This window comes from Chiloscyllium plagiosum, unplaced genomic scaffold, assembly GCF_037043375.1.
Source record: "Chiloscyllium plagiosum isolate Xiang-an unplaced genomic scaffold, Cpla_swu_hap1 HiC_scaffold_11, whole genome shotgun sequence".
NCBI classification, from domain to species: Eukaryota; Metazoa; Chordata; class Chondrichthyes; order Orectolobiformes; family Hemiscylliidae; genus Chiloscyllium; species Chiloscyllium plagiosum.
In genome coordinates this window covers 4,047,367-4,074,396 of record NW_028270149.1, presented here as the reverse complement: position 1 = coordinate 4,074,396, position 27,030 = coordinate 4,047,367, and the positions used below count along the sequence as shown (strand labels likewise).

General features: G+C 47.6%; 1 protein-coding gene across 3 annotated transcripts in view; it reads left to right on the top strand.

The window, feature by feature from the left end:
• Positions 1-27,030, top strand: part of fgf13a (fibroblast growth factor 13a) — an 893,628-nt gene that overhangs the window by 720,335 nt on the left and 146,263 nt on the right. The window lies entirely within an intron of this gene.

Below are 27,030 nucleotides of genomic sequence, written 5' to 3'. Positions count from 1 at the left end.
CTGGAAAAACACAGCAGGCCAGGCAGCATCCGAGGAGCAGGAGAATTGATGTTTCGGGTATAAGTCCTTCTTCAGGAATCCTGAAGAAGGATTCCTGAAGAAGGGCTTATGCCCGAAACGTCGATTCTCCTGCTCCTCGGATGCTGCCTGGCCTGCTGTGTTTTTCCAAAACCACATTTTTCAACAAAAGTGTCATTATTGGTAAGTTTCATGGAAAGTCTTTCACATAAGCCTGAGTGGATTTCCTCTATCTGCCTGAGCTCACCTTATTACTTATGCTCTGAGCCCTATAGTGCCCACGCACTGTATTCATCCAGTCATCGCAGGACGGTGTACTGCCCGCACCTGCACCTCCCAGAATTCCTAAAGTCTAGCCACACACCCTGTCAAGCGCTGCTCGTCCACATTTGCCCCGCATGGATCCTGTCAATTACCCCAGATTTGTAGGGCAGAGGGAAATTGAGACTCCACTTTGTCCAATTTGTTGTCCAAGTGGTCAAGGGTGTGTGTGTGTGTGTGTATCTAACTCTGTGTGTGTGTGTGGGGCGGGGTGGGGGGGGTCCCTGGCAATGGAGTGTGCCCTGAGATGTTGGTGACTGATGGAAGGTCAGAGGAGTGATCAGTGAGCTGGAGTCACCAGGTACCTGCTCTGACTTTTTGGTGGGGGAAAGGAAAACTGTCTCAATGAAGTGAGATGACGTTACAATGAGGATGGTAACATATGTAACTAGTCCTCTTACCCCTCACTGGCCAGACACCCATCTCCCTGTTTAACACTTATTAGGAAAATCTTAATGTTTGCTGCTTACTGGCCACCTCCCGTGATTCTCCCAAATCTCTCACCGTTCCCTAGGGGCTAGGAAGCTTCCACTCTTTATAACCCTGTGTATCTGCATCAACACTTGCTCTAAAAGCCAGTTGTGACAAACAAGAAGCAGCTTCTATAGAATACCTGTGGCTGCACGAGCATGTGGAAGGGACAGTGCACAGTGAGAAATGGACCATGGATAGTGAAGGGAAATTGGAAGGAGGATTGATGTGCACCATCAATGTAGGTGGTGAGCTTCACACTGGGGCATCTCTTAGGATGATCAAGTGGACCCTTTAAGAACCACAGCAATGGAGAGTAATTAATGTCAAAAGCCTGGGTCAGTAGTGAATATGGGGCTGGGGTTCTGTAACATTGAGTCGAAGAGTGTGGTGATGGAAAAGCACAGCCGGTCAGGCAGCATCCGAGGAGCAGGAGAATCGACGTTTCGGGCATAAACTCTTCAGCAGGAATGAGGGGTGGCCCAAGGGGGCGAGAGATAAATGTGAGGGAGTGAAGCTGGAATGAAGGTAGCTGGGAATGCAACAGGTAGGTGAAGATAGGGGTGAAGGTGATAGGTCAGGGAGGAGGGTGGAGCGGATAGGTGGGATGGAAGATGGACAGATCAAGAGGGTGGTATTGAGTTGGAAGGTTGGATCTGGTATAAGGGGAAATGAGGAAACTGGTGAAATCATCATTGATCCCATGTAGTTGGAGGGTCCCGAGGTGGAAGATGAGGCATTCTTCCTCCAGGCGTCGGGTGGTGAGGGAGTGGGGATGGAGGAAGCCCAGGACCTGCATGTCCTCGGCAGAGTGGGCAGAGGAGTTAAAGTGTTTGGCTACGGGGCGGTGGGGTTGTTTCATGCGTGTGTCCTGGAGATGTTCTCTGAAGCATTCCGCAAATAGGCATCCTATCTCCCCAATGTTGAGGAAACCACATCGGGAGCAACATATACAGTAGATGACGTGTGGAAATGCAGGTAAATCTCTGACGGATGTGGAAGGCTCCTTCGGGGCCTTGGACGGACATAGAGTTACTTTGAGTTTACAGGGAGAGATCATTCAGCCCAGGTACTCTGTGATGGTGTTCAAGCTCCTAAAGAGCTGAGGAAACAACTGAAGTATCATGTGCAGATCTGGTCACCACATACAGGAAGGATGTCATTGCTGTGGAGAGGCTGTAAAAACAATGACTGCAGATGCTGGAAACCAGATTCTGGATTAGTGATGCTGGAAGAGCACAGCAATTCAGGCAGCATCCGACGAGCAGGCTGTGCAGAGGTCACTGACTAGAATGTTGTCAGGGCTGAGGAGAAATTGGAGAGGTTGGGGTTGTTCTCCTTGGAACAGAGAAGGCTGAGGGGTAACATGATTGAGGGATGCAACACTGTGAGGGGTAGAGACAGAGTAGACAGGAGGAACCTGTGTTCCTTTGCAGAGAGTTCAAAACCAGAGGTGATAGATTAAAGCTCAGCGGCAGAAGGACTAGAGGAGATGTGAGGAAAAACATTTTCCGCAGAGGGGGGTGGGTGTCTGGAATGCTCTGCCTGAGTTGGTGGTGGAGGCAGAGACTCTAAACTCTTTCGAAAAGGTACCTGGATCTGCACTTTAGGTGCTGTAAGCTGCAGGGCTATGGGCCGTGTGCAGGAAGACGCAATGAGAAAGGACATCCGGGTGTCTGTGGGTCGGCATGGGCTGAATGGCTACCTTCTGTGCTATATCATTTCTGCAGTTTCTATGGTTTCTAAGAGTATTCTCCCAATTTACTTTATCCCATCCTATCATTCTTTCTTTCGCCCCCTTTCTCTTTCTGTGATGATAGCTCACTCATACAAGAGCAGAGAGAGAGCGAGTGTGAGTGATGGGGGATCTTACCCTGGCAGAGTGGAGAACGTCATTGACTTTCTTCCTAACGTACTGGGCATTTCTCCAGATGGCTGAGAGTTCTTTAACCCGGGGCAGAGGGGAAGGAGCTGGGCACGGCCTGGTGTTGTATTACACATTGCTGGTCATGGGGGAAGAGGGAATTCCCTGCTGTGCCCTTTCTGCCATTCAGCAAGAGCTCCTGAACCTTGACCTCTCTGGAGCAAGACGTCTCCTATGGACAGGGTAAATGTCAGGAACCATGCAGGGCAGTTCCAGATGGACGGTACCTTCCTAGTGGTGGGCTTTTAAAAGATGGTGCAGATGTAGGGGATGCTGGAGAATTCCAGGATGTTCCGACATTGACATCTTGGAATTGGTACTTGATAAAATGGGGCTAGATTCAGATGTAGCAGACAGCATAGGGAAGGTGTGTGACTAATGAGGCAATCTTGATAAGAGTCGATGAGAAAGTCAATGTGGCCTCATGGTAAAAATATAGAAACCTACAACATAGGAGCAGCATGAGGCCATTTGGCCCTTCGAGTCTGCTTCACCATTCAATATGATCAAGCCTGATTATCCAACTCAATGCCCTCTTCCTGCTTTCTTCCCATATTATACCCTTTGATTCCTCTAGCCCTAGGAGCTATATCTAACTCCTTTTTTGAAAATGTATAATTTTTTGATCTCAGCCATATCCTGTGTCAGAGAATTTCACAGGCTGTCTTCACTCTCTCCTTCTCAGCCCTCAAAGGCTCACCCTGCATCCTGAGACTGTGACATGGTTCTGGACTCTCCTAGCACCAGCAACATCTTACTCTGTCACTTAGTCTGGCTACTTCTGTTAGAATTTTACGGTATCTATGAGATACTCCCCTCAGTCTTCTCAATTCCAGTGAATTTAGCCCCATCTGATCCAGTGTTTCTTCAATCTTACCATCTCGGGAATCAGTCTCTGGTAAACCTTGAAAGAACCCTCTAAAACAAACTCAATGCAACTCAGACTTACCAAAAGAAATGTAATATTCAACCCATTGAGACCAGAACTGTGCTCAATGGTCTAGTGAGGGTTTGATGGTGGCTAAATTCAACTCCCTGGTTTTTAATTGTGTTCCATTAGAAATTAATACCAGTCTTTCATAGAGTCATACAGCACAGAAACAGACCTGCACCATCTAGGTATCCCAATCTGAACTGGTCCCATTTGCCAGCACTTGGCCCATATCCCTCTAAACCCTTATTATTTAATACCCATCCCAATGCCTTTTTTCATGTTGTAATTGTACCAGCCTCCAGTACTTCCTCTGGCAGCTCATTCCATTCATGCACCAGCCTTTTTAAAAAATTGGAATTACTCATTCAGTTAAGAGCGTAAGAAATAGGAGCAGGAGTACACAGCAGGAGCAGCCTTGTGAATGTGCCCTGGGATTCAGTAAGTTCTACATCAATCCACTTTCTTGCCAATCATCATGTACTTCACGTGCAATAGCATTAAAGATTTCTCAATTTCCAATCAGGAATAAACTCATTAACAGAAAGGCCATGCCCCTGGGCAGACAATTCTCAAGGTTTACTACCATCAGAGAGGAGGGGTGGCCTCACAAAGCTTCTCACTGTGCCTCACACACGTGACAATTAATTCAATTCAATTCAATCTCTGGTTTTGATGTTCACCAAAGAGTGGTGAGAGTGATGAGCAGCATTGGAGAGATAGAACCACAAGGATTGCGGTGGGAGAAATCTGGGCAGCTGGTACAGAGTGGGAGGTGATGGTCTTGTGGTATTACTCCTAGACTGTCTGTCCAGAGAGCGAGGTACTGTTCTGGAATCTTGGTTTTGAATCCCATCCCCCTCACTGGCAGATGGTGAAATCTGGAATTAGTCATCTAACAATGACCATGAAACCATTACTGATTGTTGTTAAAAACCCCTCTAGTTCAGTAATGATCTTCAGGAATGGAAACTGCCATCCATACCTGGTCTGGCCTCCATGTGACTCCAGACCCACAGCAATGTGGTTGTCTCTAAACTTCCCTCTGGGCAATTAGGGATGGGTAATAAATGTTGGCCGAGTCAGTAACACCCTCATCCCGTGAATAAAAGGCTCAGTGGGGGACAATGAAGGGGCGGCACAGTGGCTTAGTGGTTAGCACTGTTGCCTCACAGCACCAGGGACCCAGGTTCGATTCTCGCCTCTGTGGAGTTTGCACATTCTCCCTGTGTCTGTGTGGGTTTCCTCCGCATGCTCTGGTTTCCTCCCACAATCCAAAGATGTGCAGGTTTGGTGAATTGGCAATGCTAAATTCCCTGTAGAGCTAGGTGCATTAGTCAGGGGTAAATATAGGGTAGGGGAATAGGTCTGGGTGGTTTACTCTTCAGAGGGTCAGTGTGGACTTGTTGGGCCAAAGGGCCTGTTTGCATACAGTAAGGAATCTAATTGCTAAAGGGACCAACAAAATCTGAATAATCCAGAGAAAGCTAACTTGGATGTGGGTAGGATAGACAAAGTTAAGGCAGAGTGATGGAAGGAAGAAGCAGACTTATTGAATCATTCCATTGCACTGAATGGGGCTGGTTAGTTCAGTTTGTTGGATGGCTGGGTGACGATGCACTGTGATGCCAACAGCATGGGTTCAGCTCTTGCACTCGCTGAGGTTACCATGAAGGACTCTCCTCAATCGAGGCATACTCACCCTCAAGTTGAACCATGACCAGCCATCTCTGTCTTGTTCTAAGAGAGCAGCCTATAGTCCTTTGAGACTATGGCAATTCCTTTTCTACTGAATAGAAGGAAGCCATTCAACTCATGCTGCACCTGCTAGCCCTTTGAAAGAGCTCACTTACTAGACTGCTGTTTTCACCACAGACTTGTAAATTTTCAAGACTTTCTCCAATTCTATTTTAAAATTTTCTCTTCGATCTGCTTCAGCTACTCTTTCAGACAGGTCACTCCAGATCACCAGGACTCACTACGGATTTGATTTCTTACAGTGTGGAAACAGGCCCTTCGGCCCAACAAGTCCAACCGAACCTCCGAAGAGCAACCCACCCAGACCTATTCCCCTACATTTACCCCTTCATCTAACACTACTGGCAATTTAGCATGGCCAATTCACCTAACCTGCACATTTTTTTGGACTGTGGGAGGAAACCCACGCATTCACAGAGAGAATGTGCAAACTCCACACAGACAGTTGCCTGAGGTGGGAATTGAACCCAGGTCTCTGGCGCTGTGAGGCAGCAGTGCTAACCACCCCGTGCTGCCCACAGGGAAAATGCTCCAAACCTCACCTTTTGTAAAATACAGATTATGCACTTTTGCACCAGTGGAAATGAGTGATTCATCTGGACCGTGAAAGATCATTTGAATTTAAATGAAAAATCATTTTTCACACTGCCACCTTGAAAATTGGGCACCTGTTTTTCGTACTGAGCAGTGAACAGAAATAAATGAGTTGGGAGCTGCCCTTATCACTTCACTCCTTCAAAGGAAGAAAGAATGCAAGGACATGTATGCAAGTTTCAAATGGACATTTAGCTAAGTACCAGAGGACTTACTCTCAGAATAAGGGGCTGCGCTTTTAAGACAGAGATGGAGAGGAATTTCTTCAGTCAGACGGCAGTGTATCTGTGCAATTCTTTATTGCAGGGGGCTGTTGAAGGAGGGTTTTTAAGTATATTCAAGGCTGAAATTGATATATTTTTAATCAGGAAGGGAACCCAGGGTTAAGGGGAAAAGGCAGGAATGTTGAGTCGAGGGTGATCATCTCATTGAATGGCAGAGCAGTCTCGATGGGCTGAATGGCCTACTTCAGCTTCTACATCTCATGCTTTTATTGTCTGTTCTCACTGGCCACTCCCTGCGGGAGCAGGTTCCATGTTCTCCCCGCTCTCCGGGTGAAGAAGTTTCTCCTGAATTCCCCATTGGATTTATCAGATCAGCCATGATCTCATTGAAGGGCTGAATGGCCTATTTCTGTTCCTGGCTCTCACCTGCTCACATGCACTTGGTTTATTTGGGTCACTCTCAGAAAAGAGAAATACCTTTACATAAGTTTCGTTTTCGAAAGGGAAAGACGATTTAGGTGATTGGCCGACTGTGAAGGTTGGGTAACCCTTCTGTGAGCCAATTAAAAAGGGAACGCTGATTCCTGATTATTGTATCAAACAGTCAACAATTTCAGGCTCAAAACTCACTTTGTTGAAACCTACAGCTTTTGATAAAAGAGTCTTGTGTCATTTCATTTTAAAATGAAGAATAAAAGTTTGATGTGATTGACTGAGAGGTGCTCTCCAGAACGTTAAACAGTTTCCATTATTACACAGCAGCATCCTTTCAGTGTAAAACGACAAAGTGGTTAGCACTGCTACCTCACAGTACCAGGGATCTGGGTTCAATTCCACCCTCAGGAGACTGTCTGTGTGGAGTTTGCACACTCTCCCTGTCTCTGTGTGGGTTTCCTCTGGGTGCTCCGGTTTCCTCCCACAGTCCAAAGATGTGCAGGTCAGGTGAATTGGCCATGCTAAATTGTCCATAGTGTTCAGGGATGTGTAGGTTAAGTGCATTAGTCAGGGGTAAATGTAGAGTAGGGGAATGGGTCTGGGTGGATTACTCTTCGGAGGGTCGGTGTGGACTTGTTTGGCCAAAGGGCCTGTTTCTACCCTGTAGGGATTTGAAATCATTCGATCGCTGATGTCACAACATGGAAGCTGTAAACGGAACCACCATGTTTCACATTTCAAAATGTCAATTTGAGAACATATTCAAACTGGTCATGATTGGGGGAGAGACATTTGTCACAATTTCCTGTTTGTTCACTAATAACCAAAATGGGGTTAAATGATGAGACTGTGTGAATGTGTAAATGTGATGCCTCTATTCTGAGATGGTGTAAGGGCTTTTGTGGCATAATGGTCATGTCCCTACCTCAGGGCCAGGAGGCCTGGGTTTAAGTCCCACCCACTGTAGGACAGAACACTTCTTAGCAGGTTGGTTAGAAAATTTCTATAGGTGGGGGTGTAATGGTAATGGTCACTGGGTGAGCAATCTGGGCCTCAAGTTAATGTCCTAGAGCCATGTGTTCAAATCTTACTTTGGCAAATGATTAAAATTGGAATCTGATTGTTGTGTAAAAACCCATTAGGTTGGTGTCCGAAATGTAAAGGAAACCTGCTGTCCTTAGCCTGTCTGGCCAACAGGTGATTCTGACCCAGAGCAAAGTGGTTGACTCTGGGCAGTAAATGCTGGACTGGCCAGCAATGGTCACATCCTGTAAATGAATTAACTGCAGACAAGGGTTGTGTTTCTGTGAGCATTGTTCGTGTTGTATGGTGATTGGAATGAAGACCTGGTGGATTGACTGTGAGATCTGTGATTGAGGTTGTTAACCTTGGCCAATCAGGGAGCCCTGGCTGATGGATATAAACAGGAGATTTGTGTCTCTCACTGTGTCTCACACCTGCACACACACACACCATGGGTGCTAGGGAAAAAATAAGCACTACCGCACTTAGGCGGTAGTGTGGGGGTTAAAAAAGAAGAAAAAAAAAAAAATATATAAACAGGGGTTCACACAGCATTGTCCTTTGATGGGAAGGGCACTGCTTGTCACAGGCCACTTGGGTGTAAAAAAAAAAAAAATAAAATAAACAGGAGATTTGTGTCTCTCACTGTGTCTCACACCTGCACACACACACACACACACACCATGGGTGCTGGGGAAAAAAAAATAATAAGCACTACCACAGTTAGGCGGTAATGTGGGGGTAAAACAAAAGAAAATAAAACAAAATAAATAGGAGATTCAGAAGATCTCCTCAGTCTGAGCTGCCTAGTCAGAGCCTTTGAACTGTGCCCATGTAAACAACCTGTGACTTGGTGACAGGATACCCACCTCCATGCAGGTGTTTCAGGATGGTAAGGAATTTATTTGCCCTGGTGGGAGGAATCCAGTTAGGGAGAATAACCTTAAAATTAGAGTCAGGATATGTCAGGAAGTACAGGAAATCTCAAAATCTCTCCCAAAAAATTTGGAGATCAAACAAATATGTTGAAGCTGAGATTGGTGGAATTTTTTTAACCAGGGATATCAAGGATTGTGAAAAGAGATCAGAGGATAGAGTTGAGATGCAGACCAGCTGGCAAATGGGACTAGATTAATTTAGGATATCTGATCGGCGTGGATGGGTTGGACTGAAGGGTGTGTTTCCATGCTGTGCATCTCAATGACTCTATGACCTCAATTTGATAATCTGATGGATCAGGTTTGAGGAGTTGAATGACCTACTCCCGTTCCCACGTTCCATTGGTCAGCCTACCTAGCATGAAGGCAGCAGACATTGATTGTCAACTCTCAGTTCACTTCTGCAGCAGAAATTCTTCATATCTTGTTCAATTTTATAATGATTGGAGGGTTTGAGCTATAGGGAGAGGCTAAATAGGCTGGGCTGTTTTCCCTGGAACGTCGGAGGCTGACCGAATAGAGGTTTATAAAATCATGAGGGGCATAGATAGGATAAGTAGACAAGATTTTTTCCCTGGGGTCAGGGAGTCCAGAACTAGAGGGTATAGGTTTAGGGTTAGAGGGGAAAAATTTAAAAGGGATCTAAAGGGCAACTTTCTCATGCAGAGGATGGTGCATGTATGGAATGAGCTGCCAGAGGATGTGGTGGAGGCTGGTACAATTGCAACATTTAAAAGGCATCTAGATGGGAATGTTAATAGGAAGGGTTTAGAGGGATTTAAGCCAAGTGCTGGCAAAGAGGACTAGATTAGGTTAGGATATCTGGTCAGCATGGACGAGTTGAGCCGAAGGGTCTGTTTCCATGCTGTATATCTCCAAGACTCTATGACTCTGTTAGTGAGGCCACAACTCGAGTATTATGTGCAGTTCTGGTATCCACATTGTAGGAGGGATGTGAGAGACCTGAAGAGGGTGCAAAGGAGATTTACCATGATGTTGTCTGGGCTGGAGAGATTTACTGAAGAGAGATTGGACAATGGAGCAGTGAGACTGAGGGGGGATGTGATGGAGATGTCTAAAATAATGAGAGGCAAAGATGGCGTAGACAGGAAGAAACTTTTCCCTTGGTGGAAGGATCAATGACCAGGGATATAGATTTAGAAGAGATATGAGGAAAAGCATTATTGCCCAGAAGGAATCTAGAACTCGCTGCCTGTGTGAGTGGGCGAGGCAGAAACCCTCGTCACATTGAAGAAAGGCTCTAGATGTACAGTTGCAATGCCAAGGCATCAAGGCTGTGGGCCAAGTGCTGGGAAGAGGGTTAGAATAGTGAGGTGGGTTGTTTTGATTGCCATGGATGTGATGGACTGAAGGGCCTTTTACTGTGCTGTCAATACCTATGATTCTATGTCTATGTAAAGCCAACTGACCAAGCTGGAAAGGGAGGAGCAGATTGATAGGGACAGTTGAGGCTTGTTATTTCTCTTAACTTGGTCAGTATCTGAGCAGTAATCCTACATTTGATGGCTGCCCTTTCGAGTGTAATTCACAAATTATCCAATTTATTGAATTTGGGGTCATTCACGATCAGTAGAAATTGAAATTCACAGCCCATTGCCAGGTGATGATTTTATCAAATCTCCACTCAGCATCTCCTAATGTGAGTCTAGATTAGAGTGGTGCTGGAAAAGCACAGCAGGTCAGGCAGCATCCAATGAGCAGGAAAATCGATGTTTCGGGCAAAAGCCCTTCATCAGGCATACAGGCAGGGTGCCTGCAGGGTGGAGAGATAAATGAGAGGGGGGTGAGGGTGAGGAGAAGGTAGCATTGAGTACAATAATGAATGGGGGTGGGGATGGAGGTGATAGGTCAGGGAGGAGGGTGGGGGAAGGTAATGTGACTCAGGGGCTCCACTCACTCTGACAATCTCAGCTGCACCTACAACAGTAGAGGACAGTGGGGGGCAAGACGTTTTGTGGATCACTGGCCTCAGTTGCCCCCACTTCTGTGTGATTGATTTATGTTTGCCTCTCCCAGTGCCATAAAACTACATTGAGATTCAGGGTGCATACATTGAGCCATGGTCTGCAGTCTGAAGGGACATTGAGGAAGGCCAGGGGAAAGTCCCTTACCAAGATGGTCGGCAGGGAGATGTCACACTAGCTGTTACAGTGACTTTGTTTGTCCTTTGTTCTTGTTCACAGTTTGTGCATTGTGCATATTCTGGGGCACAGGCACCAGGAGAGAGATAGAAGTTTGGGCAGATATTAGAGGAGAGATGATTTCCTGTGCTCCAAATGTTGTGGTGCCATTGTGTTAGTAGCTGGAGTGTTGCCAGTGGCAGAGAGTCAGGAGTTCTGTGAAGCTGCTTCATGGTGGGTACATAACTCGCTGAGCCCCGAGAGACAGGCTTTCTATACAATCAAGAATGTAGACCATAGCCCGTAGAACAATACAACACAGGAACAGGCCCTTCAGCCCACAATGTTGTGCCAAGTATGATACCTTCTGCCTGGTGTTGGTCCATATCCCTCCATTCCTTGCATATCCATGTGCTTACCTGAAAGCCCCTTTAAACACCTCTATTATATCCACCTCCACCACTATCCTGGCAATGCATTCCAGACTCCTACTTTCCCCCCTCTCACCTTAAATACATGCCCCCTAGTTTTAGACATTTCAACTCTGGGAAAAGGAATCTGACCGCCAACCCTACCTATGCATCCCATAACTTTATAAACTTCTATCAAGTGTCCCCTCAGCCTCCATCACTCCAGAGAAAACAGCCCGTGTTTTTCTCGCCTCTCCTTATAGCTCATACCCTCTAATCCAGGCAGCATCATGGTAACTTCCTCGATGACAGTGCTGTCTCTGGTGTACATTAGATTAGATTAGATTACTTACAGTGTGGAAACAGGCCCTTCGGCCCAACAAGTCCACAGTGACCTGCCGAAGCGCAACCCACCCATACCCCTACATTTACCCCTTTAACCTAACACTACGGGCAATTTAGCATGGCCAATTCACCTGACCCACACATCTTTGGACTGTGGGAGGAAACCGGAGCACCCGGAGGAAACCCACGCAGACACGGGGAGAATGTGCAAACTCCACACAGTCAGTCACCTGAGTCGGGAATTGAACCCGGGTCTCTGGCGCTGTGAGGCAGCAGTGCTAACCACCGTGTCACCGTGCCGCCCACATGTTAAGGGATGTTTGATTTCACCTCTACATTCTATGTGGGAGTGGGGGGGGGGCAGGGGAGTGATGGCAGGGGGTGCATACTTGCACAGATGAGGTGAGGAACTGTTGGTTTTTAATCTTGAGGGGGGGTATGGCTGATGCTGATATGAAGACATGATTTGGAGGTTCCAGTGTTGGACTGGGGTGTACAAAGTTAAAAATCACACAACACCAGGTTATAGTCCAAATAAACCAGTTGTGTGATTTTTAACTCGATATAAAGACAGCATTTCTGCTTCAGGGTCAAGGCTTGCATCTTCATGCTAATGCAGATGTGGAGTGACCCAGGGGAACTACATGCATCAGGAATCTGTTCAGAGAGTCACCTATTGTGCCAGCTGCTGCCAATGCCAATGTACCTCTAAGGCAACCTGTGTTGATCACAACCCGTGTCTGAGTTATGAGCCACCATTTGTTCTGAAGGAAGGTGTTACGCAAAGCACAGGGTAGACATTAATTTTGAAATTAATGTTGATGTCTCCAGTAAGTCCTTTGTTGAAACGCTCCTGATGAAGTGCTTATGCCTGACTCTCCTGCTCCTCGGATGCTGCCTGACCGGCTGTGCTTTTCCAGTGCTACACTTTTTGACTCTGACTCTCCAGCATCTGCAGTCCTCACTTTCTCCCTGTCTCACTTCTGTGGTAAACATGAATGTTCTGACTTCTGGATCTTATTACTTGCAGTGTCAGGGTCGTCAGAGATTGATCAGCTCTGCATGGAGCAGAGCACTGAGTTAGGTACAGGCTAACTGATCCTGTCTGAGTTGAGAGGCAGATGGAGAGATCACATTTTGAGCCATTGGTAGGAAGCCTATAATCGAGATTCACAGTGAAGTTGACACCTTGCTCTGATCTGCCCTCTTGTCAAATGAATGTGGGATGTTTATCTTTCAGCAATCCACTCTCGTCCCTTGTCACAAAGCTACATGAAGCTTCAGCCGATCAATTTCTGTGATGGATCACAGCTACTGTGGGAGTGATGTGCCATCTAAACCAGCAGCACATGGCCCTGGCATTTCAATGTGCCGATTGAAGAGTTGGCATCTTTCTTTTGCTCTTTGTTTGGCGGGTGTGGAAGATTCGAACCACCTGTTGAGCAGAGATATTAAGCTCCAAGAAAATGGACAATGTGGGTCAGTAACCAGTGCAGCCTGGATTGAACAGTGTGGTGAGTGAGCAGTGGGACACTCTAGAGAACCCATAGCACCCTGTTTGATTTTTGATTTGATCTGATTTATTGTAGTCACATTCCTAAATACGGTGAAAAGTTTTGTGGGGCCGTACAGGCAGTTCATAGCAAACAAGGACATACAGATCACAGGGTGCTTAGACAAAGTGAGGCCTACAAGTATAATTGGGCTCATTATCTGTAATTGCTGTCCTCCCTTGTATGAACCTGGCTAACATTTTTATACTCTGTAGACTGCCCTAATATCAATTTGTTCCTCTTGATAGTTGTGGCAGACTCCAAAGGACTGTAGACAGCAATGTTTGGTATGACCTTGGTTACAAGAGTTGCTAGGAAGTTGACATCTGTCCACCTTTAGTTTCTACTCGAGATCTTTTGTCAAGGTTCATTCTGTTCACTGTCAACTCTCCCAAGGTGCCCCCAAACCTGTTGAGTTGTTCACCCAGATCTGGGGAGGTTGGTTGATGATGGTTCAGAGTGTCCATGTGCTGGTCATTCTGTACACTGCACATTTGGGGGCCAAGCCTCCCCCGATTTTATCTAAAACCTTAGCCTGGGGCAGCAAGGGAGATGCTGTCCATGTGTCACAGCTGAGGTCTCATCGTTGGATAAGCCGTGTACCAACAAGGAGAGATGTACACATTTTGCTGTCTTTTTAACACTGCTGTTACCCAGAGGTGTCAGTTGAAAATAAGAAACAATCAGCAACGAAAGCAGAAAGCTGACAATATTACTTTCACCCGTGGATGAGACACACGACATCTGGCTCCACATCCCAGGCAGTGGCTGTAATACACAATTCAGAATATTTTCTTGGACTTTGATCACCTGCAATAATCCTGACTGGGGAGTCAGTTGTCTTTGAGCGAATTCCTTTGATTGTTGGACTTTGATGTGCAATTTGGTGAATGCAATGTTTATGAAAATTTAATCTCCTTTGTAATTGAATCTTTTGAAGCAGGAACAGAAGATGCTGGAGATAGATTGCAGACCTGTCAGCCTGCTACCCCTTAACCTTCCATCGAATGGCTGCCTCTCCTTACAATGTTTCCTGTTAACATTTCCTTCTGTTCCTTGTACCCTCATGTGTTTATCTAGCTTCCCTTTGAATATATCTCTATTATTGGACTAGCCACAGACAGAGGGACTTGGGAGTCCTTGTCTGTGAACCAAAAAGTGCTAGCTCCAAGTTTAGCAGGAAGTGGGGAAGGGAAATAGAATGTTGGTCGTTATTTCAAAAGGAATGGAGTATCAAAGTAGGAATGCTTTGCTAAAACTATTCAAGGCACTTGTTAGATCACAGCCAGAACCCTGTAAACTGTTATAACCCGTCATTGAAGGAAACATTCTAGCATTGGAGGCAGTCCTGGGAAAGTTCACTTGGCTGATCCCAGGTCTGGAGGGACTGTCTGATGAGAACAGGGTGAGCAGGTTGACCTGTACTTATTGAAATTTAGAAGAATGAAACATACAAGATTCTAAAGGGCATGACAGCGAAGGAACTTGAAGAAATAAATATTTAGCGATGCCTCGGAAAGAGTTCATCTGAAAGAAGAGGAGATGGGATATCTTAAATTGCAAAAAAGCAGATAAATCCCCCAGAGCTGATCAGGTGTACCCTAGAACTCTGTGGAAAGCTAGGGAAGTGATTGCTGGGCCCCTTGCTGAGATATTTGTATCATCAATAGTCACGGGTGAGGTGCTGGAAGACTGGAGGCTGGCTAATATGGTGCCACTATTTAGGAAGGGTGATAAGGACAAGCTAGGGAACTATAGACCGGTGAGCCTGACCTCGGTGGTGGGCAAGTTGTTGGAGGGAATCCTGAGGGACAGGATGTACATGTAATTGGAAAGGCAAGGACTGATTAGGGAAAGTTAGCATGGCTTTGTGTGTGGGAAATCATGTCTCACAAATTTGATTGAGTTTTTTGAAGAGGTGACAAAGAAAACTGATGAAGGCAAAGGAGTAGACATTGTCTCTGTGGGTTTCAGCAAAGCATTCGACAAGGTTCCCCACGGTAAACTGGTTAGTAAGGATAGATCACTTGGAATCCAGGGGAGCCAGCCAATAGATACAAAATAGGCTCAAAGATAGGAGACAGAGGGTGATGGTGGAGGGTTGTTTTTCAGACTGGAGCCTGTGACCAATGGTGTGCCACAAGGTCAGTGCTGGATCCACTGCTTTCATCATTTATATAAATGATTTGGTTGTCAACATAGGGGTATAGTCAGTAAGTTTGCAGATGACACCAAAATTGGAGGCATAGTGGACAGTGAAGAATGTCACTTCAGAATACAACAGGACCTTTATCAGATGGGCCAATGGGCCGAGGAGTGGCAGATGTAGTTTAATTTAGATAAATGTGAGGCGTTTCATTTTAGTAAGACAAATTAGAGCAGGATTACACAGTTAATGGTAAGGCTCTGGGGAGTGTTGCTGAGCAAAGGGACCGAGGGGTGCAGGTGCACAGTTCCTCAAAATTGGAGACACAGGTAGACAGGTTGGTGAGGAAAGTGTTTGGCGTGCTTTCCTTTATTGGTCAGAGCATTGAGTGCAGGAGTTAGGAGGTCATGTTGGTTCTATAAGACATGGATGAGGCCGCTTTCGGAATACTGCATACAGCACTGGTCGTCCTTCTATAGGAAGGATATGGTTAAACTTGCTAGGGTGCAGAAAAGATTTACAAGGATGTTGCTGAGACTGGAAGGTTTGAGCTATAGGGAGAGGCTGAATAGGCTGGGGCTACATTCCCCGGAACATTGGAGACTGAGGGGTGATCTTGTAGAGATTTATAAAATCATCAGGGGCATGGATAGGGAGAACAGACAAGGTTAATGAGAGTCGAGAGTGTGGGGCTGGAAAAGCACAACATGTCAGGCAACATCTGAGGAGCAGGAGAATCAACGTTTTAGTCAAAAGTCCTTCATCAGGAATGAGGCTGTTGATTTTAACCCTACTGTGAATCCTCTTGCAAGGATGCCTACCTTGAAGAAGTTTTCCTCCTCTCTCTACAAGAATCTCAGGGAGTCCCTCTCTCACTGCAACTCCCAGGTCATTCCCTCTGCCCTGAAGCTCTTCAACCATGTCCTGAAACAAACTCGGTACCACAGCCACATTTGCTTCCTCAGTGCCTGCCTCCGTAACCAACTCATCCCACACGGACTCCGGACCACCTTTAAACCAGCAGCGTTCGGACCCGAACAGGACAAACAGAACAGACGACAGATTCAAAAACACCAGCAACAGTTCTCCTTCAAGATCCTCCGCTCCACGCTTGCAGCAATGCGCCGGCACCTAACCTCTCTACAGTCAGCCCTGCCCCAGCTGAGGGCCACACTCTCTCAGAATTGCAAAGGACCCACTCTGTACTACATCCTCAGGAGAATCCATACTCTCAACAAACAGTATTTCAACTCTATCTCAAACATCAAAAATTAAGTACAACAAACTTTTATCCACCCACCTCCATAACCAGCGCTCCTCAAACATTCCAGAAGATTCCCCTGGCCTCGGAATCTATTCCGCCATTAGCCATGCGGCTGATACAGCTACCACCCCCACGCTGATTGATGATGTCACTTCCGCCCCCATCATGGCCACTTCCACCCCTCACAATTCCTCATGCATCACACATGACATCACTTCCGCCCCTCACATCATCGCTGATGCCACATGCTCAGTGACTTCTGCCACCCCTACTGCCGTGGTCACCACCACCTCCGCCCCCACCAGCGCCACTCACCTGCATTCTGCTGACACGCCCCCCCACAGACCCCACTGTCACTATCCCCACCCCCCAGAGCCCCGAGGGGAACACTACCTTTGCTCATGACTCCACCCCCATTCCCCCCAACACCACACCCACTCCAGGTACTGGCTCCGACCCCACTCCCAGCTCTATACCCACACCAGATCCCAGCTCCCAGCCCTGCCGAGTTTTCACCATCCCCCCAGACCTCCCTTTCACTGAGGACGAACGATCAATCCTCAGCAAAGGCCTCACCTTCATCCCCCTCCATCCACGCATCAATGAATTTAATACACGCCGTGACATCGAACAATTCTTCTGTCACCTCCGCCTCCGAGCTTACTTTCACAATCAGGATTCCCGCCCACCTTCCGAGGACCCCTTCGTCCCCCTCCAACATACTGCATCCACCTGGACACCCCGCGCTGGCCTATTACCTGCCCGCGACCTCTTCATTTCCAACTGCCGCCGGGACATTAACCGCCTCAACCTGTCTACCCCCCTCCCCCACTCTAACTTCTCACCCTCACAACACGCAGCCCTCCAATCCCTCTGCTCCAATCCCAACCTCACCATCAAGCCAGCGGATAAAGGGGGCGCAGTGGTAGTCTGGCGCACTGACCTCTACACCGCTGAAGCCAAATGCCAACTCGAGGACACCTCTTCCTACTGCCCCCTCGACCATGACCCCACCCCCCCATCACCAAACCATCATCTCCCAGACCATACAGAACGTCATCACCTTAAGAGATCTCCCACCCACAGCTTCCGACCTCATAGTCCGGGAACCCCGCACTGCCCGGTTCTACCTCCTTCCCAAGATCCACAAGCCTGACCACCCTGGCCGACCCATTGTCTCAGCATGCTCCTGCCCCACTGAACTCCTCTCTACCTACCTCGACACTGTCCTATTTCCCCTAGTCCAGGAACTCCCCACATAGATTCGAGACACTACCCATGCCCTCCACCTCCTCCAAGACTTCCGTTTCCTCGGCCCCCAATGCCTCATCTTCACCAATGATATCCAATCCCTCTACACCTCCATCCGCCATGACCAGGGCCTCCAAGCCCTCCGTTTTCTCCTCTCCTGACGTCCCCAACAGTACCCTTCCACCGACACTCTCATTCGTTTGGCCGAACTGGTCCTCACCCTTAACAATTTCTCCTTCGAATCCTTCCACTTCCTCCAAACCATGGGCACCCGTATGGGCCCCAGCTATGCCTGTCTCTTTGTTGGCTATGTAGAACAGTCCATCTTCCGTGATTACACCGGCACCACTCCCCACCTCTTCCTCCGCTACATTGATGACTGCATTGGCGCCACCTCGCGCTCCCGCGAGGAGGTTGAGCAATTCATCAACTTCACCAACACATTCCACCCTGACCTTAAATTTACCTGGACCATCTCTGACACCTCCCTCCCCTTCCTGGACCTCTCCATCTCCATTAATGACGACCAACTTGACACTGACATTTTTTACAAACCCACCGACTCCCACAGCTACCTGGATTACGCCTCTTCCCACCCTACCTCTTGCAAAAATGCCATCCCGTATTCCTAATTCCTCCGCGTCTGCCGGATCTGCTCCCAGGAGGACCAGTTCCACCACAAAACGCACCAGATGGCCTCCTTCTTTAGAGACCGCAATTTCCCTTCCCACGTGGTTAAAGGTGCCCTCCAACGCATCTCGTCCACATCCCGCACCTCCGCCCTCAGACCCAACCCCTCCAACCGCAACAAGGACAGAACGCCCCTGGTGCTCACCTTCCACCCTACCAACTTTCGCATAAACCAAATCATCCGCCGACATTTCCGCCACCTCCAAACAGACCCCACCACTAGGGATATATTTCCCTCCCCACCCCTTTCCGCCTTCCGCAAAGACCGTTCCCTCCGTGACTACCTGGTCAGATCCACGCCCCCCTACGACCCACCCTCCCGTCCTGGCACTTTCCCCTGCCATCGCAGGAACTGTAAAACCTGCGCCCACACCTCCTCCCTCACCTCCATCCAAGTCCCTAAAGGAGCCTTCCACATCCATCAAAGTTCCACCTGCACATCCACCAATATCATTTATTGTATCCGTTGCTCCCGATGCGGTCTCCTCTACATTGGGGAGACTGGACGCCTCCGAGGAGAGCACTTTATGGAACATCTCCGGGACACCCACACCAATCAACCACACCGCCCCCGTGGCCCAACATTTCAACTCCCCCTCCCACTTTGCCGAGGACATGGAGGTCCTGGGCCTCCTTCACCGCCGCTCCCTCACCACCAGATGCCTGGAGGAAGAACGCCTCATCTTCCGCCTCGGAACACTTCAACCCCAGGGCATCAATGTGGACTTCAACAGCTTCCTCATTTCCCCTTCCCTCACCTCACTCTAGTTCTAAACTTCCAGCTCAGCACTGTCCCCATGACTTGTCCGGACTTGTCCTACCTGCCTATCTCCTTTTCCACCTATCCATTCCACCCTCTCCTCCCTGACCTATCACCTTCATCCCCTCCCCCACTCACCCATTGTACTCTATGCTACTTTCTCCCCACCCTCACCCTACTATAGCTTATCTCTCCACCCTTCAGGCTCTCTGCCTTTATTCCTGATGAAGGGCTTTTGTCCGAAACGTTGATTTTCCTGCTCCTCGGATGCTGCCTGAACTGCTGTGCTCTTCCAGCACCACTAATCCAGAATGAGGCTGTGAGCCGAGTGAGTGAAGAGATAAATGGAAGGGGGGTGGACTGGGGGGGAAGGTACATGAGCGTGTGATAGGTAGATGGAGGTGGGGTAAAGGTGATAGGTCAGAGAGGAGGGTGGAGCAGATAGGTGGGAAGGAAGATGGACAGGTGGGACAGGTCATGAGGACAGTGCTGAGTTTGAAAGTTGGATTTGGGATAAGGTGGGGGAAGGGGAAATGAGGAAACTGGTGAAGTCCACATTGATGCCCTGGAGTTAGAGGGTCCCGAGGCAGAAGATAAGGCGTTCTTCTTCCAGGCTTCGGGTGGTGAGGGAATGGCGATGGAGGAGGCCCAGGACCTGCATGCCCGTGGCAGAGCGGGAGGGGGAGTTGAAGTGTTTGGCCATGGGGCGGTGGGGTTGGTTGGTGCAGATGTACCAAGATGTTCTCTAAGGGCTCTACGAGGAGGCATCCTGTCTCATGAATGTAGAGGAGACCACATCACGAGCAACGGATACAATAAGTGACGTTGGTGGATGTGCAGGTGAAACTTTGATGGATGTGGAATGCTCCTTTGAGGACTTGGGCAGAGGTGAGGGGGGGAGGTGTGGGCACAGGTTTTGCAATTCCTGTGGTGGCAGGGGAAGGTGCCGGGAGTGGAAGGTGGGATGGTGGGGACCATGGACCTGACCAGGAAGTCACGGAAGATGGGTGGGGTGGGGAGGGAAATATATCCCTGCTGGTGGGGTCTGTTTGGAGGTGGCAGAAATGGCAGAGGATGTGATGTATCTGGAGGTTGGTGGAGTGGAAGGTGAGGACCAGGGGGTTGCAGTTGAAGGTGTGGCACGGTGGCACAGTGGTTAGCACTGCTGCCTCACAGCGCCAGAGACCTGGGTTCAATTCCTGCATCAGGCGACTGACTGTGTGGAGTTTGCACATTCTCCCCGTGTCTGCGTGGGTTTCCTCCGGGTGCTCCGGTTTCCTCCCACAGTCCAAAGATGTGCAGGTCAGGTGAATTGGCCATGCTAAATTGCCCTTAGTGTTAGGTGAAGGGGTAAATGTAGGGGAATGGGTCTGGGTGGGTTGCTCTTCGGCAGGTCGGTGTGGACTTGTTGGGCTGAAGGGCCGGTTTCCGCACTGTAAGTAATCTAATAAAAAAATGGGGTGGGGTTCAAAGGCAGAGGTGAGGAAAGTGGATGAGATGCGCTGGAGGGTATAATTGATTAGGTGGTAGGGGAAATGGTAGTCTTTAAAGAAGGAGGTCATCTGATTTGTTCTGTGGTAGCACTGGTCCTCCTGCTATTGAGAGGAGTTATAGGGAGATAGTCACACCTCAGGTACAGGAAGGTAGATCGGTTACAGTCAGGGGACGGAAACGGAACAGGCAACAGTGCAGGGATCCCCTGAGGCCATTCCCCTCAATTACAAGTATACCATTTTGGATACTGTTGGGGGCGGACAACTTACCAGGGGTAAGCCATGGGTACAGGTCTCTTGAACAGAGTCTGTCCCTGTTGCTCAGAAGGGAAGCGGCTCCTAGGATAGAAATGCTTCCAATTTAAGTGTCCGGACCCTTGTGTTTAAATCCAGTGGTTTAGCCCTGACCCCTACCCCGTCCCCTTTTGCGTTTTCCTGCAGCATTACAATTCACCCCAATCTCTGCACCCTTCCAAATCCTGTGTACCTTTCGTTTCCTGTGATCCACCTTCAGTGTGTTCATTTGCCCAGAGTCTTTGCTCTTGAGTTCCACTCTCCACACCACATTGCCTCTCGGATTCTTTCTCCTTCTAGAAGATGAAGCTTAAGTGTTTCCCCTTTAACCACACTATCGATCTCCTATCCCAATAAGCAGCGCAACATGGAATATTGTCCAGTAACTGGTCAGTCAAGCACCTGGGGATGTTTCTACTCTCATAATGGCAGTATATGAATGCAGGATGTTGTTGTTGGAATGAAACAGAAAGATGAAAACAGAATTTACACAGAGCTACTGGATAAGGAGTAGCTTATAAACACATTGCCTGGTGTAAAATTCCCATCGGAATAACTATTGATGTCTCATCAGAAGTTCTCCTGTGCTTTTACGGATCCATTAGCTGCTTTCATTTCTGTTCTCCACAATGTGGATCTAATTTTCTCTGATGGTGACTAAAAAAACCTCAAAACCTTGTAATGGCTTTGGGTGCATTGTGAAGGTAATAACGGTGATGTGTGTATAAAATCTTCTCACAAACTTTGAGTATAAAAGTAATTTCGTCTGTAAACATACAAAGGAACATTAAATAAGCGCTGGGAAATTGGTTCGTAGCTGCCAATGATTTACCAAGAAAACAGGATTTCAAGAATTTGCAGAGAGCGTTCACAAAGCTGTGCATCTTTCAGAAACGTTGCTCAATTTTGGATGAGCCTCCAAATGCTCCAACGATGGGTCATAAATATGAGAGAGTCACAAATAAATCCAATCAATGAGAGGTAGCTCCTTTATCCAGAAAGCATGACAATGTGGAACTCCACAGCACGGGGAGTGTGTTGGGTGAAGGGTATCATGTAATTAAGGAAAAATTAGATTTTTGGAAAATGCATGAATGGATTAAAAGGTTGAGATTGACATTCAGTGAAATCACTTAATCCTCCACCATAAACATCCTGGAAGTTACCATTGACCAGAAACTGAAATGGACTCTCCACATAAACACAGTGGTTACTAAAGCAGGTCAGAGGCTAGGAATACTGCAGTGAGTTAACTCACCTCCTGACCCTCCAAAGCCTGTCCACCATCTACAAGGCACAACTCAGGAGTGTGACGGAATACTCCCCACTTGCCTGGATGGGGGCAGCTCCAACAACAACAACACTCAAGAAGCTTGACACCATCCAGGACAAAGCAGTCTGCTTGATTGGCACCACATCTACAAACATCCACTTTCTCTACTACCAACAATCAGTAACAGCAGTTTATAATATCAATAAAGCACATTGAAGAAATTCACCATAGATCCTGAGACAGCAACCTAGCCATTCATTGCTGGATTCAACTTGGAGAAAGTGAGGAATGCCGATGCTGGAGATCAGATGCTGGAAAAGCACAACAGGTCAGGCAGCATCCAAGGAGCAGGGAAATCGACGTTTTGGGCATAAGCCCTTCATCAGGAACCATCCTTATGCCTGAAACATCGATTCTCCTGCTCCTCAGATGCTGCCTGACCGGCTGTGTGTCTCCAGCACCACACTGTTTGGTGGCTGGGTTCCAATCCTGGGAGTCCCTCCCTCGCAGCACTGCGGCTGTATCTACACCCAAGGACTTGTGCAGATCAAGAAGATAACTCACCACCACCTTCTCCAGGGTCATTAGAGATGGGCAATAAATACTGACTCAACTTGTGGTACTCACATGCCATTAATGAATTGTGAAGGTGGAGCCAGTGCTGAGCACAGATGAAATTATAGTGTCAGAGTCATACAGCACGGAAACAGACCCTTCTGTCTAACCAATCCTTGCCGAACATAATCCCAAACTAAACTAATCCCACCTGCCTGTGCTTGGCCCACAGTCCTCCAAACATGGTTTATTCATGAATTTATCCAAATGTCTTTTGAATGTTGTAATTGTACCCAAATCCACCTGGCAGTTCATTCCACACAAGCAGTTTTCTGTGCAAAATAAATTGCCCCTCATGTCATTTTTAAATCTTTATCCTCTCCTTAAAAATATGCCCCTCGTCTCAAAATCCCCCGCTCTGGGGAAAAGATACCTGCCATTCACCTTATCTACGCCCTTCCTGATTTTGTAAACCTATGTGCAGTCACCTTTAACCTCCTACATTCCTAATGAAAGGCTTATGCCCACAACGTTGACTCTCCTGATCCTCGGATGCTGCCTGATCTGCTGTGCTTTTCCAGCAACACACTCTCAACGCTGATCTCCAAATCTGCAGTCCTCACTTTCTCCTTCAACCTCTTATACTCCAGTGGAAAAATAATTCTTCTGCAGAAAAGTATAATCATCAGATTTCAACATGGAAACTCCGTTCCTCAAATTTTCCTAGCAAGCAACAATTTGATTTCAGATAGTCAACGTGGTTTCGTTAGGGGCAGGTCCTGTCTCACCAACCTCATTGAGTTTTTTGAGAAGATGACCAAGCATGTGGATGAGGGTAGGGCAGTTGACGTGGTATACATGGACTTCAGTAAAGCCTTTGATAAGGTTCCACATGGTAGGCTGATGGAGAAAATGCAGAGGCATGGAATTGAGGGTGATTTCGCAGTTTGGATAGAAACTGGCTTTCTGAAAGAAAGCAGTGAGTGGTGGTTGATGGAAAATATTTAGCCTGGAGTCCAGTTACTAGTGGTGTGCCACAAGGATCTGTTTTGGGACTACTGCTGTTTGTCATTTTTATAAATGACTTAGATGCATGCATGGGTGGATGGATTAGTAAACTTGCAGATAACATTGGAGTAGTGGACAGTTTGGAAGAATGTTACGGGTTGCAGGGGGACTTGGATAACCTGCAGAATTGGGCTGAGAGGTGGCAAGTGGAGTTCAATGCAGCTAAATGTGAGGTGATGCATTTTGGGAAGAATACCAGGAAGGCAGAGTACTGGGTCGATGGAAAGATTCTTGGTAGCGTGGATCTGCAGAGGGATCTTGGAGTCCATGTACATAGATCTCTGAAAGTTGCCACCCAGTGCTGTTAAGAAGGCATAGGGTGTGTTAGGTTTCATTTGTAGAGGGATTGAGTTCCGGAGCCGCAATATCATGCTGCAACTATACAAAATGCTGATGCGGCCACACTTGGAATATTGTGTACAGCTCTGGGCCCCACATATTACAGGAAGGATATGGAAGCATTGGAAAAGGTGCAGAGGAGATTTACCAGGATGTTGCCTGGTCTGGAGGGAAGGTCTTATGAGGAAAGGCTGAGAGATTTGGGTCTGTTCTCATTGACAAGAAGAAGACTAAGAGGGGATTTGATAGAAACATACAAGATGATCAGAGGATTAGATAGGGTAGACAGTGGAAGTCTTTTTCCTCGGATGATGACGTCAGTGCGTATGAGAGGGCATAACTACAAATTGAGGGGTGATAGATTTAAGACAGATGTCAGAGGCAAGTTCTTTATGCAGAGAGTGGTAAGGGTGTGGAATGCCCTACCTGCCAATGTAATCAACTCAAGCCACATTAGGGAGATTTAAACAAACCTTAGATAAGCTCATGGATTATGATGGGATAGTGTAGGGGGACGGGCTGAGAATAGTTCACAGGTCGGCGCAACATCAAGGGCCAAAGGGCCTGTTCTGCGCTGGATTGTTCTATGTTCTCTGTTCTGTTTTGAATGTATACAGAGTGAACAGATAAGTGTGATTTTAGATCTTAACATTCTCTTTTTAGCCCTGATCAACCAAGCTGCATGAACATGCCTCATTGGTGCATTGTCAAGGCACCAGCATGGCACTGTTGGCAGAGATGGTATCAATTTGCTCCTGACACCTTCGTAGAAGCAGCAAACACTGTGTAGTTGAAGGCGGTGATGGTTTCAGGAGGAGTGCTGCTGAATATTTACAAGGAGTGCCATGGATTTGGAAATTTGTTAGAATTGTTTGGAGCAGAGTAGGGAAGATATGCACAGAGGAAGGAATTGCAGGCTGCACATATTAAAGAGTTTTAGGGAACACCTTTTCTGCCTTAGCCTCCAGTAGCACCCCTCCCGATCCTGCTCAGTATCTCTGGGACTCCCCCCTTCCCCCTCCACACCTTGCCTTTCTCTCTCTGACTCCACACCACCAGCAGTGCCTTACCTTTCACATGGTTCCCTCCAGCTTCAGGTGGGACACAGAGAGCCATCCCGAATGAGGTTCCTCTGCGAAAATCATCCAGGCCCCACTTCCCTCCTGTTTTGAGAATGCAATGCGCCAATCTGTCTCCTTCCGTTACAAACCTGAATTACAAACAATCCCTTGGAAAGGATTTTGAACATGAAGCTGTAAGTGACCAAGCCTTGACTTGGTAAAATTCCCTGGAGGCCCTTCAGTGCTAATACAATCTGATAGCACAGAAGTATCACACTGATGATTTACATCCTAGAGTGTTCGGATTTATAAAATCTGCATTATTTATTGGCCACTCGAACAGGATTTCAAGCATCTGTCCTCAGCCTGGATTGTGTAATATCATGCCCCGTACTCATTCTGTGGCTGCAGTATTCGTTGGCAGAAATTCTTGCCATGAAGAAAATGTTGGTGCCATGGTTACCTTTTATTTACCCACTGGTACCCAGTGGGCATTTGTCATTGCTGTTAAAGGGACGTAATGGCTTAATAGTGCTATCACTCGACAGTTAATCTGGACTCTTCGGTAATGGTCTGGGGACCCAGGTGGGATTTAAATTCAAGGTAAAGAGTCTAATGAGGTTTATAAAAATGTTGTTAATTGTTGGGGAAAAACCCACCTTGTTCACTAATGTCCTTTAGGGAAGGAAATCTCTCGTCCATACCCAGTCTGGTCTACATGTGACTCCAGACCCACAGTAATGTGGTTGGCTCATACCTCACCCTCAGGATGGCCTGTAAATTCTGTCCTCACCAATGATCCTGTGGATGATTTTTATAAACAACCCTGTGTTCAGAGGTTCCCTCACAAGACCCTCGCTCCCTTACTCCCTCGCAGCCATCTTTCCTTCCTTGAAGAGAATTCCTTAAAACCCATCGCTTTGATCTCACCTTGAACCATCTGTTGCTTCTTCTTGGGTCGGATTTCATCTGAGGTGGCCCTGCGATTGGAAATGTTCTCAAACAGGAAGGGCACTGTATAAATGCAGCGCGTTGTTGATTAACCCACTCTGCTGAGGCTGCCAGTGGCCGCATAACTCTGGGTTTGGGCTTTTTCTGCAACTCAACATCTGGCCTCAAGGACAGTCATACCCTCTCACTCCAGCACTGTCTGGGTTCAATACCCTCCTGTGGGCACTGTCAGACCACTGGACCCTCCTGTGAGCACAATCCAGTGGCTGGACCCTCCTGTGGGCACTGTCAGACCACTGGACCCTCCTGTGGGCACAATCCAGTGACTGGACCCTCCTGTGGGCACTGTCAGACCACTGGACCCTCCTGTGGGCACAATCCGGTGACTGGACCCTCCTGTGGGCACAATCCAGTGACTGGACCCTCCTGTGGGCACAATCCAGTGACTGGACCCTCCTGTGGGCACTATCAGGCTACTGGACCCTCCTGTGGGCACAATCCGGTGACTGGACCGTCTAGGCACTATCAGGCTACTGGACCCTCCTGTGGGCACTTTCCAACAATCTCTCTGCACTACGATAATGTTCTGCTTCCTTGTTCTTTCCCACATTGTAATCCATTTGCCAGATCTTTGCCCACTCACTTACCCTATTTATATTCTTGTGTAGGTCCGTCTCATAGCTCGCTTTCCCACCTATCCTTCTGTCATTAGCAAAGCTTTAAATAGCTGAGGTCAGAGGTCAGCCATAAACCTGCCCACAGGAACAGCAGGAGGCCATTCAGCCCCTTCCTCATTCTG